This window comes from Bubalus kerabau, chromosome 12 (assembly GCF_029407905.1).
Source record: "Bubalus kerabau isolate K-KA32 ecotype Philippines breed swamp buffalo chromosome 12, PCC_UOA_SB_1v2, whole genome shotgun sequence".
Lineage (NCBI taxonomy): Eukaryota > Metazoa > Chordata > Mammalia > Artiodactyla > Bovidae > Bubalus > Bubalus kerabau.
The window spans coordinates 68166216-68181707 of NC_073635.1; the positions used below are offsets into that span (position 1 = coordinate 68166216).

The window sequence follows — 15492 nt, forward strand, 5'->3', positions numbered from 1 at the left end:
ATTGTGGAAACCGTGTCTTCACTTTTGCGGAGAAGAATGGTCTCCCTGCATTAGTGGTTCTAAAACTCAAGTGTGTATCAGAATCACCTGGAGAGCTTCTTCATCCAGAATCCTGGGCCAAAGCTCCAGAGCTGCTGACTCAGTAGGTTAAGAGAGATACTTGAGGATTTGTCTTGTTAACAAGTCTCCCGGTGATACTGATGATGCTCTGGACCTGGGGACCACACTTTGAGAACTATTGGTCTGGAGCAGAAGTTTCTAAGATACTTTTTAAAGTAGTTGGTTGTGGTTTAGTCACTAAGTCGCTTCTGACTCTTGCGACCTCATGGACTGTAGCCCGCCAGGCTCCTCTGTCCAGAGGATTTCCCAGACAAGAATACTGGAGTGGGTTGCCATTTCCTTCTCCAGGGGATCTTCCCAACTCAGGAACTGAATCCAGGTCACCTACATTGCAGGTGGATTCATTACCGACTAAGCTATAGGTGCAGAGAGTTTTTTAAGACCTATCCAGTGGGCTTAGAAGTCATCTTTTTAGGGAGTCCTTGTTCCCTTTGCATGTGAAAGGCTCCTTGTGATACTGCCATGCAGTAGCCTCTTTAATCTGGTTTCCTTTATTTCCTAAAATTTCCTCAGTTCATTTGATTACAGAGCCATCTTTTAATTAACATCTAAACATTACCATTTTAGGGACACTCATATTCAGTTGTGTAACTTGAAAAGCACTTTTTAGAATAAAGAATGAGCAAAGTATAAGGTTTCAATGTGTGATTGAGAGTATAGGGTTATAAAATTCACCGTGAGGCAGGGCAGTGGGCTATTCATCTCTCTTTATCTTTAAAATGATTTAACTCTATTTCCTAGTGTAGAGAGGAGAAGAAAGAATTTGCTAAATCCAGTACTTTGTTTCTTTAGAGATCGTAAAGAAAGGAAATAAAAAAACTTTGTTTCCTGTATTCCAATGTTTGAGGTTTGTAACGGAAAAGTCCTATCATTAATAGTATCTTTTTTTTTTTTTTTTTTTTTTTTTTTAATTTTATTTTATTTTTAAACTTTACATAACTGTATTAGATTTGCCAAATATCAAAATGAATCCGCCACAGGTATTAAATGAATTGTTTGATTATGATCTGTGGTCAATTTCACAATGATAGACACACACACAAATTGGCTGAATGTATGAATATTGAAGCAAATGCCTAGCCTGACTGGATGAATTGAGAGGCATAATGATACCTACTTGAGTCTGAAATGCACCAGGTGGCCTGTGTTGGAGGGTGGTGCTAAGTCAGGGATTATCCTGTGATTCACCTGAATGCGTCTTTTCACCCCTGTGTCTGAGGTGAGACTTCTTTAACATGCTTATCATTCCCCAGAGTCCTCAGACTCTCAGGCAGAAGGATCAGAACAAAGCTCTGTCTCGAGGAAGTGTAAAGAAAGTCGCCCACTTTCTGTTCCTGCTGCCAGGAACAGGCCTAGACCAATGTTAATTCCTTAGGTAAACTTAGCATCACAGACATCCCATTCCTTGTATGCATGTGATAATCTCCTGTCTGTGGGTTTATTTTTTAAACATTGTTTTGTTGTTGTTCTTTATCTGGGACAAAATAATGGAACTGGCCCAGGGCTCTAAGAATTCCTACAAAGATGCAAAATAAACAAAATGAATAGCGACACCTAACATGACATATTGGGTATCCCCCACATGCTTCTCTTTTTGGAATTTATACATCCCACGTGGATGAATGGTGTACATGGGTAGGCACAAAATATATACTGAAATATATACTGAATTAAAATATATGTAATATATATGGGCTTCCCAGGTGGTGCTAGTGGTAAAGAAGCTGCGTGCCAATATAAGAGACATAAGAGATGCGGATTTGATCCCTGGGTTGAGAAGTTTCCCTGGAGGAGGGCAGGGCAACCAACTCCAGTATTTTTGCCTGGAGAATCCCATGGACAGAGGAGCCTGGCAAGCTACAGTTATAGAGTTGCAAAGAGTCAGACACGACTGAAGTGACTTAGCATGCAGGCATGTAATATATGTAGTATTAATATTTTTATATTGTGCAGAATATCTAACATGATATAACCCAATCATTACTGCCAACCAGGTGGGCTCTGTTCGGGAATGCCCAGCAAAGTGTGCTTTACACATGTGACTGAGCAAATTCTCTCAGACAGATGTTATGACCCTCATTTTAACATGTAAGGAGATCCAGAAAGACTGCATAACCTGTCCATGGTCAGAACAGGTTTTGAACCAGCATTTGGTCTCCAGATTCCACATCACATATCCACTTACTAGGTGGAAAGAAGGCCAGAATACAGAAGCCTAGCATGGGGCTTATCTGGAAAACAGATTGAAGTTTTGAAAGCAGAGAAAAGATTCCTCTCTAGTTGAAAGGAATTACTAAAATATATAAGAAACAACCCTAAATAATTAGTTGTAATAGCTCAGTGTTAAATCTCACTGTACTAACTGCTGATGGTAATTTGTCAAGAAAGCGCTTTAAATGAAAAATCTTCAATATTCAGCTATTTTGAAACCACTGACTTAGAAAATTGTGCTGTTCAGTATATAGACTACAAAAAGAAAAAAAAGATATGAAATGAATTGAATTTATTCTGTATTTATTTGTTGATGCCAATGCCATCACGATACCTCTAAACTTTATAAAGGGCTTCCCTGATAGCTCAGTTGGTAAAGAATCCCTCTGCAATGCAGGAGACCCCAGTTCGATTCCTGGGTTGGGAAGATCCGCTGGAGAAGGGAAAAAGCTACTCACTCCAGTATTCTTGGTAACGAATGTGATTTTCTAAGTGGTTATCAATTCACCCAAGTGGCTAGCTTGCTTCTGTTGTTCAGTTGCCCCATCGCGTCGGACTTTGTAACCCCATGGACTGCAGCATGCCAGGCCTCCCTGTCCCTCACCATTTCGTACAAGTTACTTAAAGTTCACTTCATTCTTTGGAGACTAGCCTTTTTTGCTGCTCTCTTTTTCTCACTCTCAAAAAGGGGAAGCATCGACTATCATTTCTTGGGGACCCCAAGTGATTCTTCAGTCATCACTCTTCAAGGCAGCTCCCACGGGTTGGACAAAACGTTGAGCCTTTTGTATAGCGGTGACTCTAGAAAGTGGTTGGGGGAAGTCTGCCCATGGAAAGAGAACAGAACAGTGTCAGTGGTCCGTGTTCTGGCCTCACTGGGTCCCCAGTCTTCTCATGTCCTGTAGGCTCTCCTGTTGTGTATGACTGTGGTCTTTTCCCCAGGTTTATACTTGCATTTGAAAATGCAAACAATTCAGTGGTTTTCATCTGATGTGATTGATTGTTCTTCAGGCATTAGCTTAGTCCACATCAGCTAATGAGCTCTCTTGCTCAGTGCAGTGGAACCAATTCTGAATTTCCTCTGTGACTTTCTTCACTTTGGCTGGCAAGTGTAATGGCAGTGTGGGATTAGAGAGTCTGTGGTTTCTTGTGGGTGGGTACTGGGTGGAAAGGTTAGAAAGGTGGGTTATATAGAGCCAATCTAGCCATTCATTTTTATACGTTGATATATGTACAAATACAGTCACCCTGAGTGAAATAGAATTAACAGGAAGTGATAATATTTACTAGAAAGTTATTTTTGAATTGAGCCTTTACTCTGAACTTTTTATAACCTCTGATGGTGAAAGGTTAAGGTACATCATTTAATGGGATCAATGTTCAATAAAATGAAGAAATATTTTTAGATTGTTTTCTCCTAGGATAATCAGATTTTTTAGTTTTTTTTTTTTTTTTGAGGAAGCATGGAAGAAACAAAAGTCCCTACTCAGAATAGGCTTATCTGTTTCCCTTGAGCTAAGGAGATTAAGCTGTGAATTTTCTGTGAAAATCATCCTCAGCATGGTGGAGAAGAAAGTTCTTAACTCAGGAGACTCTATCAGAACCATTTTGGGTGATTTTCAAACCAAAAGCATCATCTTCCATTGCCAGATTCTGATAGCCCTCTGAGACCCTATAGAGAAAGGGGCTGGGAGTGTTCTATGAAAAATTCCTCTTATGGTTCTAATTCCCCATCCTGCCCATCTCAGCTGATCTAACTCATGGTTTAGAGTGAAAAAAGCTTCCAGTCAATTTTGTCTCTAGACTCTGTCCTTAAATATACTATATGCTGCTGTTGCTAAGTTGCTTCAGTCGTGTCCGACTCTGTGCAACCCCCTAGATGGCAGCCCACCAGGCTCCCCTGTCCCTGGGATTCTCCAGGGAAAAACACTGGAGTGGGTTGCCATTTCCTTCTCCAATGCATGAAAGTGAAAAGTGAAAATGAAGTTGCTCAGTTGTGTCCGACTCCTAGCGACCCCATGGACTGCAGCCTACCAGGCTCCTCCATCCATGGGATTTGCCTGGCAAGAGTACTGGAGTGGGTTGCCATTGCCTTCTCCTAAATATACTATATACTTATAGGTAAATATATCTATATGTACACTTAAATATTTGTATATACTGTTAATATACTTTATATGAATGAATGAATGAAAGAATGCATGCATGCCCAGTTGTGTCTGACTCTTTGGGACCTTATGGACTGTAGCCCACCAGATTCCTCTGTCCATGGGATTTCCCAGGCAAGAATACTGGAGTGGGTTGCTGTTTCCTTCTCCAGGGGAGCTTCCCTACCCTGGGACTGAACCTGCGTCTCCTGCATCTCCCACATTGTGGACTCTTTACCACTTGAGCCATTGGGGAAACCCTAATATACTTTGTATATATGTATAGTACTTAATATAAGTATGTATTTGAACTTGAATATACTGACTAGGGAAATTAATTTTTGCTAGACAGAAGAAATAATTTTATTTTAAAATTATAGCATAGTTTAAACATTAAAATACTTTATGCAGAAAAATTACCTGCTGCCATTCCTGTATCTCTTTCCACAGAGACAATAGTTTTAATTTTTTTGGTAATTAACTTTAAAATTTTAGACATTTTGAATTGATTGCCCACTATGGTGGAAGAGGCTTTGGTACTCTGTTTTTTTCTTAACTTGATCTGTCTCTAGCCCCAAACTAGGAAGATTTTTTGCTGTTACTGTTTTGTTTTGCTGATAGAAAATAAGCTAAAATAGAGAGAACAGTGAGATTTTTGAGATTAAGGAAAACAAAATGTTAAGAAAGGTCACACTGGGTGGCCTCAATTTTTTCCAGAAAATAAAGGACGGGTTAATCTTCCAGGGGTGAGCTGCTGTCATCTGCTATCAGTAACTCATTCCAGAGTTTGATAAATAGAAGCACTGATATAGACCAATGGAGAAGGAAGAGTTGATACAAACAGATATGATGTGTGGTTTTGTTCAGAAGGATGGAATGTTAATTTTCATGATTTGCAGAGAACAAAATAAAACAGTAAAAAGCTGGAAGGGAGAAGTCAGTAGTTTAATGCATGTGAGAAATAACGTGTGTGGTCTTTGTTCAGTTCCACTTGATCATGGGTAATTTCAAATGGTAGGTAATAAAGAACTTTCAGTTCAGTTCAGTTTAATCACTCAGTCGTATCCGACTCCTTGCAACCCCATGGACTGCAGCACACCAGGCTTTCCTGTCCATCACCAACTCTAGGAGCTTACTCAAACTCATGTCCATTGAGTTGGTGATGCCATCCAACCATCTCGTCCTGTTGTCCCCTTCTCCTTCCACCTTCAATCTTTCCTAGCATAAGGGTCTTTGCAAATGAGTCAGTTCTTCACATCAGGTGGCCAAAGTATTGGAGTTTCAGCTTCAGAATCAATCCTGCCAGTGAATATTCAGGGCTGATTTCCTTTAGGATGGACTGGTTGGATCTCCTTGCTATCCAAGGGACTCTCAAGAGTCTTCTCCAGCACCATAGTTCAAAAGCATCAATTCTTCAGTGCTCAGCTTTCTTCACAGTCCAACTCTCACATCCATACATGACTCCTGGAAAAACCATAGCTTTGACTAGATGGACCTTTGTTGGCAAAGTAATATCTCTGTTTTTTAATTTGATACTTGATATAACCAACCCAATGGACGTGGGTTTGTGCCAACTCAGGGAGAAAGTGGAGTGCTGCAGTTCATGGGGTCGGAAAGAGTTGGACACGACTTAGGGACTGAACAACAATGTGTCTTCATGTCTCGGCTGGTGGCTTGGTGGTGAAGGACCCTGCCAATGCAGGTATCTCAGGATATGCATTGTTGAATCCCTGGGTTGGGAAGACCTTCTGGAGGAGGAAATGGCAACCCACTCCATTATTCCTGCCAAGATAATCCCATGGACAGAGGAGCCTTGCGGACTATAGTCTCTGGGGTTGCAAAGATTTGGACACGACTGAACGATTGAGCATAGCATAAAGTGAAGTCACTCAGTCTTGTCCGATTCTTTGCAACCCCATGGGCTATAGCCTACCAGGCTCCTCTGCCCATGGGATTTTCCAGGCAATAGTCCTGGAGTGGATTGCCATTTCCTTTTCCAGGGGATCTTCCCAACCCAGGGATCGAACCTGGGTCTCCTGCATTGTAGACAGATGCTTTACCGTCTGAGCCACCAGGGAAGTATGTCTTCATATATTTGGATAAATATGACTGCTGCTATTACATTTAGCCACTTTCTGATATTTCCTTTCATTTGATTAATATTTAATTGGTATTCCTAATGCCTATAACAAATTGGAGGAAGTCTATAGCTCAACAAATAGATTGCAGAAAGCCCACCTGCAATTTCAGATTCCTACAAAGTAGACAAAATCTCCGAAATGGATGATCAAGAATTGACAGTTGTACATTGATGTTCATATTCTCTGAAGGTAATGCTTTTTGTGTTGAGTGTTCTTAGCTTACTAGCTTTGTGCATTTGAAATAACAAAGTTTAACTTCTTGCAGATGGCAAATTAAAACATATAGTTTAGTGCTTTTGTTAAGCAAGTAAGTCTGATTTTATGTTTAAAAGGGTATACTTTACAGCGGAAGAAAACAGCAAGACCGTTGAGTTTGAGTCACAGAGTAAGTCCCCCAGGGTATAGTCGCAATGCAGTTAGCAGTAATTTTAATTGGACACCCAAACTAAGCCAACCTCAAATCATGTGTATGTCTTACAAATAGGGTTTATTATGTCTTTTAAGTTCTTTTAGAGGCTTATGAAGATTTATACCAGTAGTTAGCTGCTTTGTCTGAGCTACAGAGAATATTTAATAGTTTTTATCAGGATTAATGAGCAGAAATGTCTCAACAAATGAAATTCTTTAGTATATTCATTGTAGTCATTTGACATTCTCTTTATTCACTGGCAGTAATGTTAGTAATAGGAGACACTTTTTGATGTATGGCCCTGTATTTCATATATTTGTCAGATTTCTAGTGAAATCATTATACAATGCATTTGTGTAATTAACACTTTTCTAACCTCAGATTTGTCTAAGAATCATGTAGTAAATGCATAAATCTCATGGCTATTTTAACATATAATGTAATAAAAACATTCACTCCATTTTACTAATAAATACTTGGCAAGTACCTCTTACACGCCAAGTGCTGGAGATGCAAGGCTGAGCAAAATTGAGCTTTGTGAAGCTTATGACATAGAGAAATAAAACACTACTGAAATGAATGTATGAGTATAAATTACAGTAATACTGTCCCAGAGAAGTAGAGGATGGTGCAGTGTCTTTACTGAGGAACATTGTCTGGTCTGGGAAGTGAGGAAAGACTTGTGAAAGTAAATGTCTGGACTCAGCTGAAGGTTTGAGTAGGTGTTTACTAAAGATGGAATAAGAGGAAACCTTCCAATGAAAAGGAATAGCAGCTTCGGAGGCTCTGAGGTCTCTTTAAGGAAATGAATGGATTCCATGGATTGTACAGGGAGAGATTCAAGACCAGTGGGTCAGGTGAGTTATGTTAAGGATTCGGTCTTTATCTTTGGATAAGTACATGCTTATTGCAAAGAATTTTGTAACTGTTATACAGAGAAGAAAATTAAGATCACTGATAATCCCATCACCCATAGCCTCTTAACCTTAATATTTTTTTAAATTAAAATTTTATGTATCAATTATACTTCAGTAACCCTAGAAAAGAGTCAGACACGAATGAGCGACTGAACTGAACTGAACTGAACCCTAGAAAAAGTTTAAAAGTTATTGATTTGAAAAAAAAAAAATTCCTTCCAGTTATTTATAGATAAAAATAAAGGTGTAAACATTGACTCTTCTTGAAGTAGTTATACAATCCTTATTACTATGCTATATTACTAATATTTGGAATAGGAAATAATTTCATAAGCTAAGCAATGATATTTTTGCATACTGTAGCCTTAGTTTGCAACTAAACTGTAAATCATGGTTCTGTTTATATCTTTAACATACTTTGGCTCAGACGGTAAAGCGTCTGCCTGCAATGTGGGAGACCCTGGTTCCCTGGGTCAGGAAGATCCCCTGGAGAAGGAAATGGCAACCCACCCAGTACTCTTGCTTGGAAAATTCCATGGACGGAGGAACCTTGTAGACTACAGTGTACGGGTTCGCCAAGAGTTGGACACGACTGAGCGACTTCACTTCACTTCACTCTGTTGTTAGAAAATCAATATCTATAATTAGTTTTGCCATCAAAATTGAGAAATTATCTTCTGGGGGATGTGTATGTATGTATATAGATGAGGTGTGTATATATGTGTGCATGTTTGTGTGTGAACACAAACACAAGCGTGTTTGATGATAAGTAGAGGAAAGTAGCAATAATGACATCCTTTAAAACCCTGATTAAAAAGTTGCAAAGCTTGGGTTGGTTCTTTCTAGGCCATATCAAAAAATGTGAAAATTACTACCTTTAAGGACATTTAAAAAATTGTTGAAGTATAGATATATCTCCTTTAGTATTATCAGTGTAAATGCATACTACATAAATCAAACCTATATGAGAAAGGTAAAAATGTTAGGAGACAACAGGTATGTTTGAAGGTACCAAAAGTTGGCAGCTTGGAGAGGGCAGAAAATTGTACACAGAAGACCCATCAGGGAAGCAGACATAGCCCTAAAAAACAGAGGCACAGAACACAAAGGACATCTCAAGTCAGTGATTCTGTACACTCAGAGAGGCAGTCCCAACACCGTTGGAGGTCGAACAAAGCTCAGAGGATATTGGAATCTTCTAAATCCTGGTCCTCAAGAGGCTGTTCATGATGCCAGTTACCGATATCTCTTGTAATATTTTTTTCCCTCCCAAATTGGAGAAGGCTGGCCTTCCTTCCCTGCCTTCCAAGCACGTGGGTAGTTGTGGTGAAAGCTGGGTTATATTGATAATTTCTTCCTCTCTTTCTCCCTCCCTGCCTCTCTCCCTCCCTTCCTTCTTTCCTCCTTCCTAATACTTAGTGTTTAGTGATATAAAATAAGCTGAATTATAACTTAATAATATGATCTAGGTAATTAAAAAGTCACCATGAGAATGTAAAATAATTCCATGAGGCTATTTTGGCCAAAAGGGAGCCAGTGACATAAAAGGCAGAGAGGCCTTTGCACCCCTTCGGGGGTGGGGGTTGGGAGACTGGTTCAAGGTTGAGGCTGAACCTCCCAGAAAGCCTCCCTGTCTGGTGTCTCTCCTCACCCAGCAAACTAGCCAGCAGCTCTTCCAGCTCTTTTCTCACTCTTAAAAAAGCCAGTGTGTAAGGAAAGGCCTGGTCATTCATCTGTTACTGAGTATGCATCTTTTCATCTTGAAGAACATTATCATCACCTCAACATAATCTAAAGATATGACAGAGGAAATATGGAATTGAGTAATAATTAGGAATGTGGCACATGTTGCTTATATAAAACACATCAAACTATTTTTCAAATATTAAAAGGTGTAATCAAGTCTGCAACACATTTCGGTAATGATATTTCCTGTAACTTTTACCCATACGCATTATAAGGAAAATGATATCCATATGTTTGATTCACTTGCACAGTTCATTAAAGGGTGTATTTAAAGGACTCTTTGATAATGCTTTGAAAGTTTCTTCTCATTTAAAAATAATACATTTTTAAGGATAGGATTTTTTTTTAAAGTTTTCCTATAATTTGAATTTTGTTCAGATATCCCTATGGGAAAAACTCTTCAGTGATGGCAACTGAATACCATCATCATGATTTGGTCTTAAGCAATCTCTTGAATTTATTGCATTTTATTAAACTATCATTAAGTATCATCAATTTTGATTTTAAGTAAAATTTTCAGAAATGCCCTCCTTCATAAAATGCATCTGTAAATTATTTGGAATAAGCTGTTTGGTATCAGAGATTCTCATATGCCCATACTTTGAAGCTGCCAAGTAATACTACTTGTAAAATTGAAATAATTACAAAGGATAATTAGTAGAAACATATTCAAAATAAGACAGTCACATCATTTGATGCTGATCCTTCTCAAAAAATATTGAGCAGGAAAAACTTTAGAAATCTGTGTACTCTCTCTTCATTTCAAGTGTGGATATTTTTAAGGCTGAAGTAATGTGATCAAATAAACTATGAGCAGTATTCTGTATCAACTGTAATTTAACACATCTGTCCAGAGGAGTAGTGAATAATGAATTGCATTAATCAATCCAGATAAAAGAGATTTAATTAACATTAATATCTCCTCTAAATCTCAAAAAAAACTTTCTTTTTCGTTTTGCTAATCAAGGGTTCTAATCTAGGGATTCTGTGAAGATGATGAAAGAATCTCTTTGGGACAGATTTTATTTCAGACATTTGAGGTATTTAGTATATGGATAACATGAAAATTTTCACTGGTTTTCCTAAAAAGGGCCTTCATAAAATTAAAAAAAAAAGTTAGTATCAACACTATACAATGGCATTTACCTTAAGAATAGTCTTTTATAATAGCATCTGATATCACAAATTGTTTTATATGGATTAAAAATGCTTTGCTGAATTTTAAACAATATGTATATGAAAAATGAAGAATAGAAGATTTGATGTCTGATCTCCGTTTTCTGTAGGCTTCTTTTTTTCCCCCATGCACAGAAGCTCAGCACTAAATACCTAGCCTGCTAAGGTGATCGATGGTTCTAGAGGTGATTTCCACAAAGTGTGGTTAAACCACCTGACGGACAAATGTTAATCTTCATACAGCCTGTATAGAACAGTCTGTAACCGCAAGCCAGTTATGCTGATGAAATAAGCAACAGAAGAGCTGTGTTGCTGAGGACACTAAAGTGAGAATCTGAACACGGCCTTCTGACTATTTGGACTTTCTCATTTTGGTCTAAAATGGAAAATAAAAAATGTCAAGGTTGGAGTGATAATCTTCCCAGATAGCAATGTTGTTATATGATTTTGCTCAGTAGATTTGTTTGTACTATGTTGAAATCCTAGTGTAATGAATACCAGTAGCTTTAATAATGCTCACAGCACAACATCTTCCATACAGAACAACAGGTGACAAGGGGAGGAGCCCTTGCCCGGGCAGCACAATGCTTGAGTCCCCTTCTATCCCAAGTCATTGAATCTTTCTTCATGTCAGTATTCCCATTTGTAAAACGCAGTTAGTAATATCTACCTTGAAACTCAAACACTTTCAAAATATGAGGAAACATTGAAAGATACCATGAAGATATAAGAATGTCATGAAACTGATCATTTTTAATACACTGACAACCAAAGGGTGAAATAAACAAATTTATAAGTATTTTTAGGAAGGTAATGATCCTTTTTTAGAAATAAAAATGATGTGCACTCTCTGTGTATAGTACATATGTATTTATACGCCTGAATTACTAACAGCTGGATACAGATAAAAATCTGTATCCATATATCCACTTACAGAGATAAAAACCTATATGTATATGGAAAACTACACTCTGTTGATTAAACTTGTATGCAGAATTCTGCTTTTCAATTTAGGTGAGCAGATTCTATAAACAGAGTCCAGGCAGATTTTATTTGGTACTTTCGAGCCATTTCAAATTGATGTGAATTCCAATCTATATAAAAGGATTTGTTTATGTGGACAGCTTTCATTGCTTTCAGGATCAAGAGGTGAGCAGCACAGTCTGAAAATAAATATTGACGTTTCTTTTACGTTTTCTGAATCTGTCATTTTGGTTGGTCATGCAACACTGGTATTTCATGAAAAAAAATAGCACCTCTTTTGGAAGATATCATTTGTTGTCATGTGGACTCACAAAGTAAAGAAACGTTGTCTATTTAGAAGCATCATCATTTGGAAGTGTACTTAGCAAGAAGCTGACTGTAGTAGGGTTTCTGGAGTCAGTACGTGGGTTCCCTCATTTTTGTTTCATAGAGTTTGGTCTGGACTCTAAATGAAGTGGGATGGTCAGTGTAACAGACTTGGCGATCATGCAGAACCATTTGCCGATTTGATAAGATCCAGGTGCAAATTTGTCAAGTCATCTAAATGCTTCCCCCTAATAAGGAGTATTTCTATGTGACTTATTTTAAACCACAAAAATGAAAAGGGCAGGCAATGGCTGCTGGGTTGAAATCAAAGGAAAGTAACATAAATGAACAAGCGAATTGAGATATAATCTTGTACACCCGGCACCATAAATTAAAAGCTATTTCCACAATCTGTCCAGGAGTTCAGAAATAATCTGCACTGTGCAACCATTAGCTAATACATTCCTATTTTTCTTTTTAATGGTGAGGGGAAAAATGGAGACAATAAAGCTAGTAAATTGGTTCATTTTAGAGTAATCAAACAATTTGATTGAAATCTCAGTGATACTATCTCTGTGGCTACTCAGGAAATTGTTTACAAATAATGGTCTATGATTGTCTAATTTTCAAAGCAACATAGATTGGTAGAATCTATTCTCACAACCCGTCGCTGGAATTATCATTGCCCAGTCTGACTAAATGTATTTTACACCAGACTTCTGTGCGTAGACCTACTACCCACTGCTGTGAAAATTAGTATAACTTTGATGAGTCATTTGTTCCAACCTTCAACAGAAATAAAACTTCTGGGAACCACACTGATCTCATAACTTTATCCCCATACAGGATATGGTCTTAGATTTATAACTTAGCTGTGAAGAATCGGCTTACTTATGTAAACAAAATGTCTTTACGAAAAGTGTGAAGGTTTGCGTAAGAGTAGTCTTTATTTTAAACCATGAACCCAGTAGCATGGTCATAATTATGGATGTATTGATTAATGTTCCGTGATGGTGATTTTTAAAATTTGTACATTTTTTTTGTGACCTGAAATACTAATTGTGGCCAAACACTTGAGTAAAAAACCAATCAAAGTTTTGAGAAAATTATTGAGAACTGTAACTCAATAGAATTACAACTCTATTGAGAAAATTAATTAGGAACCACTATTTAAAATTAGATACATGATGGCTGATGTGAATGCTAACAAAGTATTACATTGATATAGATTGAAGCCAGTTAGGTTGACAATGGACTCAGGGATTATAAGCTTTTAGAGTCAAGAGTCTGGCAATTTCTGTTTTATCCATATATTGGTTGCCAGACCTCTGCCTTGGAAATCTGACCTGTGAGGTTGTTATCTGTGTCTTAGTGCTGACAATATCAGTTGAGTGACCGACCATTGACTCTACTTAGAAAATGCCATTGTCTATCATATGATATCACTTATATGTGGAATCTAGAAAAATGATACAGAACAGAAGTAGACTCATAGACATAGAAAAACTAACAGTTACTGAAGGGGAGAAGTAGGAGATGTCTAAATTAGGAATTTGGATTCATACACTATTATATGTAAAATAGGTGAACAATAAGATCCTATTATACAGCACATTGGAGAAGGAAATGGCAACCCACTCCAGTATTCTTGCCTGGAGAATCCCAGGGACGGCGGAGCCTGGTGGGCGTCTGTGGGGTCACACAGAATCGGACACGACTGAAGCGACTTAGCATCCAGCACCGTAAACTGTTTTAAATATCTTGTCATAACCTATAATGGATAAGAACCTGAAAAGGTGTGTCTGTGTGTTCAGTCAGTTTGCTGTGCAACCTGAAACATTTTAAGTCAATTATACTTCAGTAAAAAATTTAAAAAAATACACCACTCTGTGGCAGAATCTAGATTTTGGTGGAGGTTTTGTGTGTGGCGACAGAAGATATAAAAACACCGTCTGTACTTTTTCCTCATTTTTGCTGTGAGCCTGAAACTGCTCTAAAAATAAATGTTATTAATTTAAAAACTGTCATCGTGTCTTGATTTCAATTTGGTTTTCTATATATAACCCTCAACAGACAATTCTTGATTGGTTTCTTTACCCAAATGGTACCAATAGTACCATATATACTTAGTGAGTTTCTGAACAAAATATGTTAAGCTAAGTAAAACTGGGCCTTTCTAATTTTCATTCTACAGTTCAACCCAGTTGCTAGATAGTTCTGATTCTTGGAGTCTTAGGACAATTTCTTTGTTTTATATATTATATATTTTATGCGTTATATGACTCCTTTATATTATACTTTACTTCTTTGTCATTAGGCCATGGGAAATTATACTCTTCATTACCTGAACATTTTAGTCTCCCTTGCATTTTATCAGTTCTGTCCAGCCGCCATTTCATTTTTAGAATATTGTCCCTATAGCAAAAATATTAAGAATGAACTTATTTTCCATAACTTACCTGTCAAGTTTACATTAGTATGAACAACACCCTAACATCCGTGTCACAAACAACATCAGTAAAATGTGGAATTGTATTTCCCATACAAAGAGATTTCATCTTGTGAAAGACAGTATGTTTTAGTTTATCTCCTGCCCAACATTTGTTAGTAAGATACTGGAAAGAAAGGACAATGGTAATATTTTCAGGGTACCACAAAAAATACAAAAGTTAAAATGCTGCAAATATTAAATATTGTAATATACTTTTATTAGTTCAATTTAGGAATGCTAATCCTTAAATTTGGAGAAGGAGATGGCAACCCACTCCAGTATTCTTGCCTGGAGAATCCCAGGGACAGAGGAGCCTAATGGGCTGCCGTCTATGGGGTCGCACAGAGTCGGACATGACTGAAGCGACTTAGCAGCAGTAGCAGCAGCAGCAATCCTTAAATAGGACTTCCCTGGTGACTCAGATGTAACGTGGGTTTGATCCTTGGGTCAGTAGGATCCCTTGAAGAAAATAATGGGTACCCACTCCAGTATTCTTGCCTGGGAAATCCCATGGACAGAGGAGCCTGGAGGGCTACTGTCCATGGGGTTGCAAAGAGTTGAACATGACTGAATGACACACACATACACACACACACACACATACATACACACACACACAGTTCTTAAACATGACTGACAATACTTAGTGGTGATCACTAAGCTAGAAGGCAGTTTTGTTATTCTAAGGCACTTTGAAGCAAATTTGCCAATAGCTAACTATTAGTTTTATTGTATTTGGGTTTATTTTTTGGCTTGTTTGTTGGGGGAAAATGAAAATGGAGATGTCCTGTGCCCTAAAAATGATGCTCTCCAGTGGGTGGAGAGCATCCACCCGCTCATGTGA

The 15492-nt window shown here is 37.9% G+C and overlaps 1 protein-coding gene and 1 non-coding gene across 2 annotated transcripts in view; one reads left to right on the forward strand and one right to left on the reverse strand.

The window, feature by feature from the left end:
- GPC6 (glypican 6) overlaps nt 1–15492 on the forward strand; it is a 1245321-nt gene that overhangs the window by 42859 nt on the left and 1186970 nt on the right. The window lies entirely within an intron of this gene.
- Nucleotides 6485–6556, reverse strand: TRNAC-ACA (transfer RNA cysteine (anticodon ACA)). Its single transcript has one exon. It is a non-coding gene; the product is annotated as a tRNA-Cys (tRNA).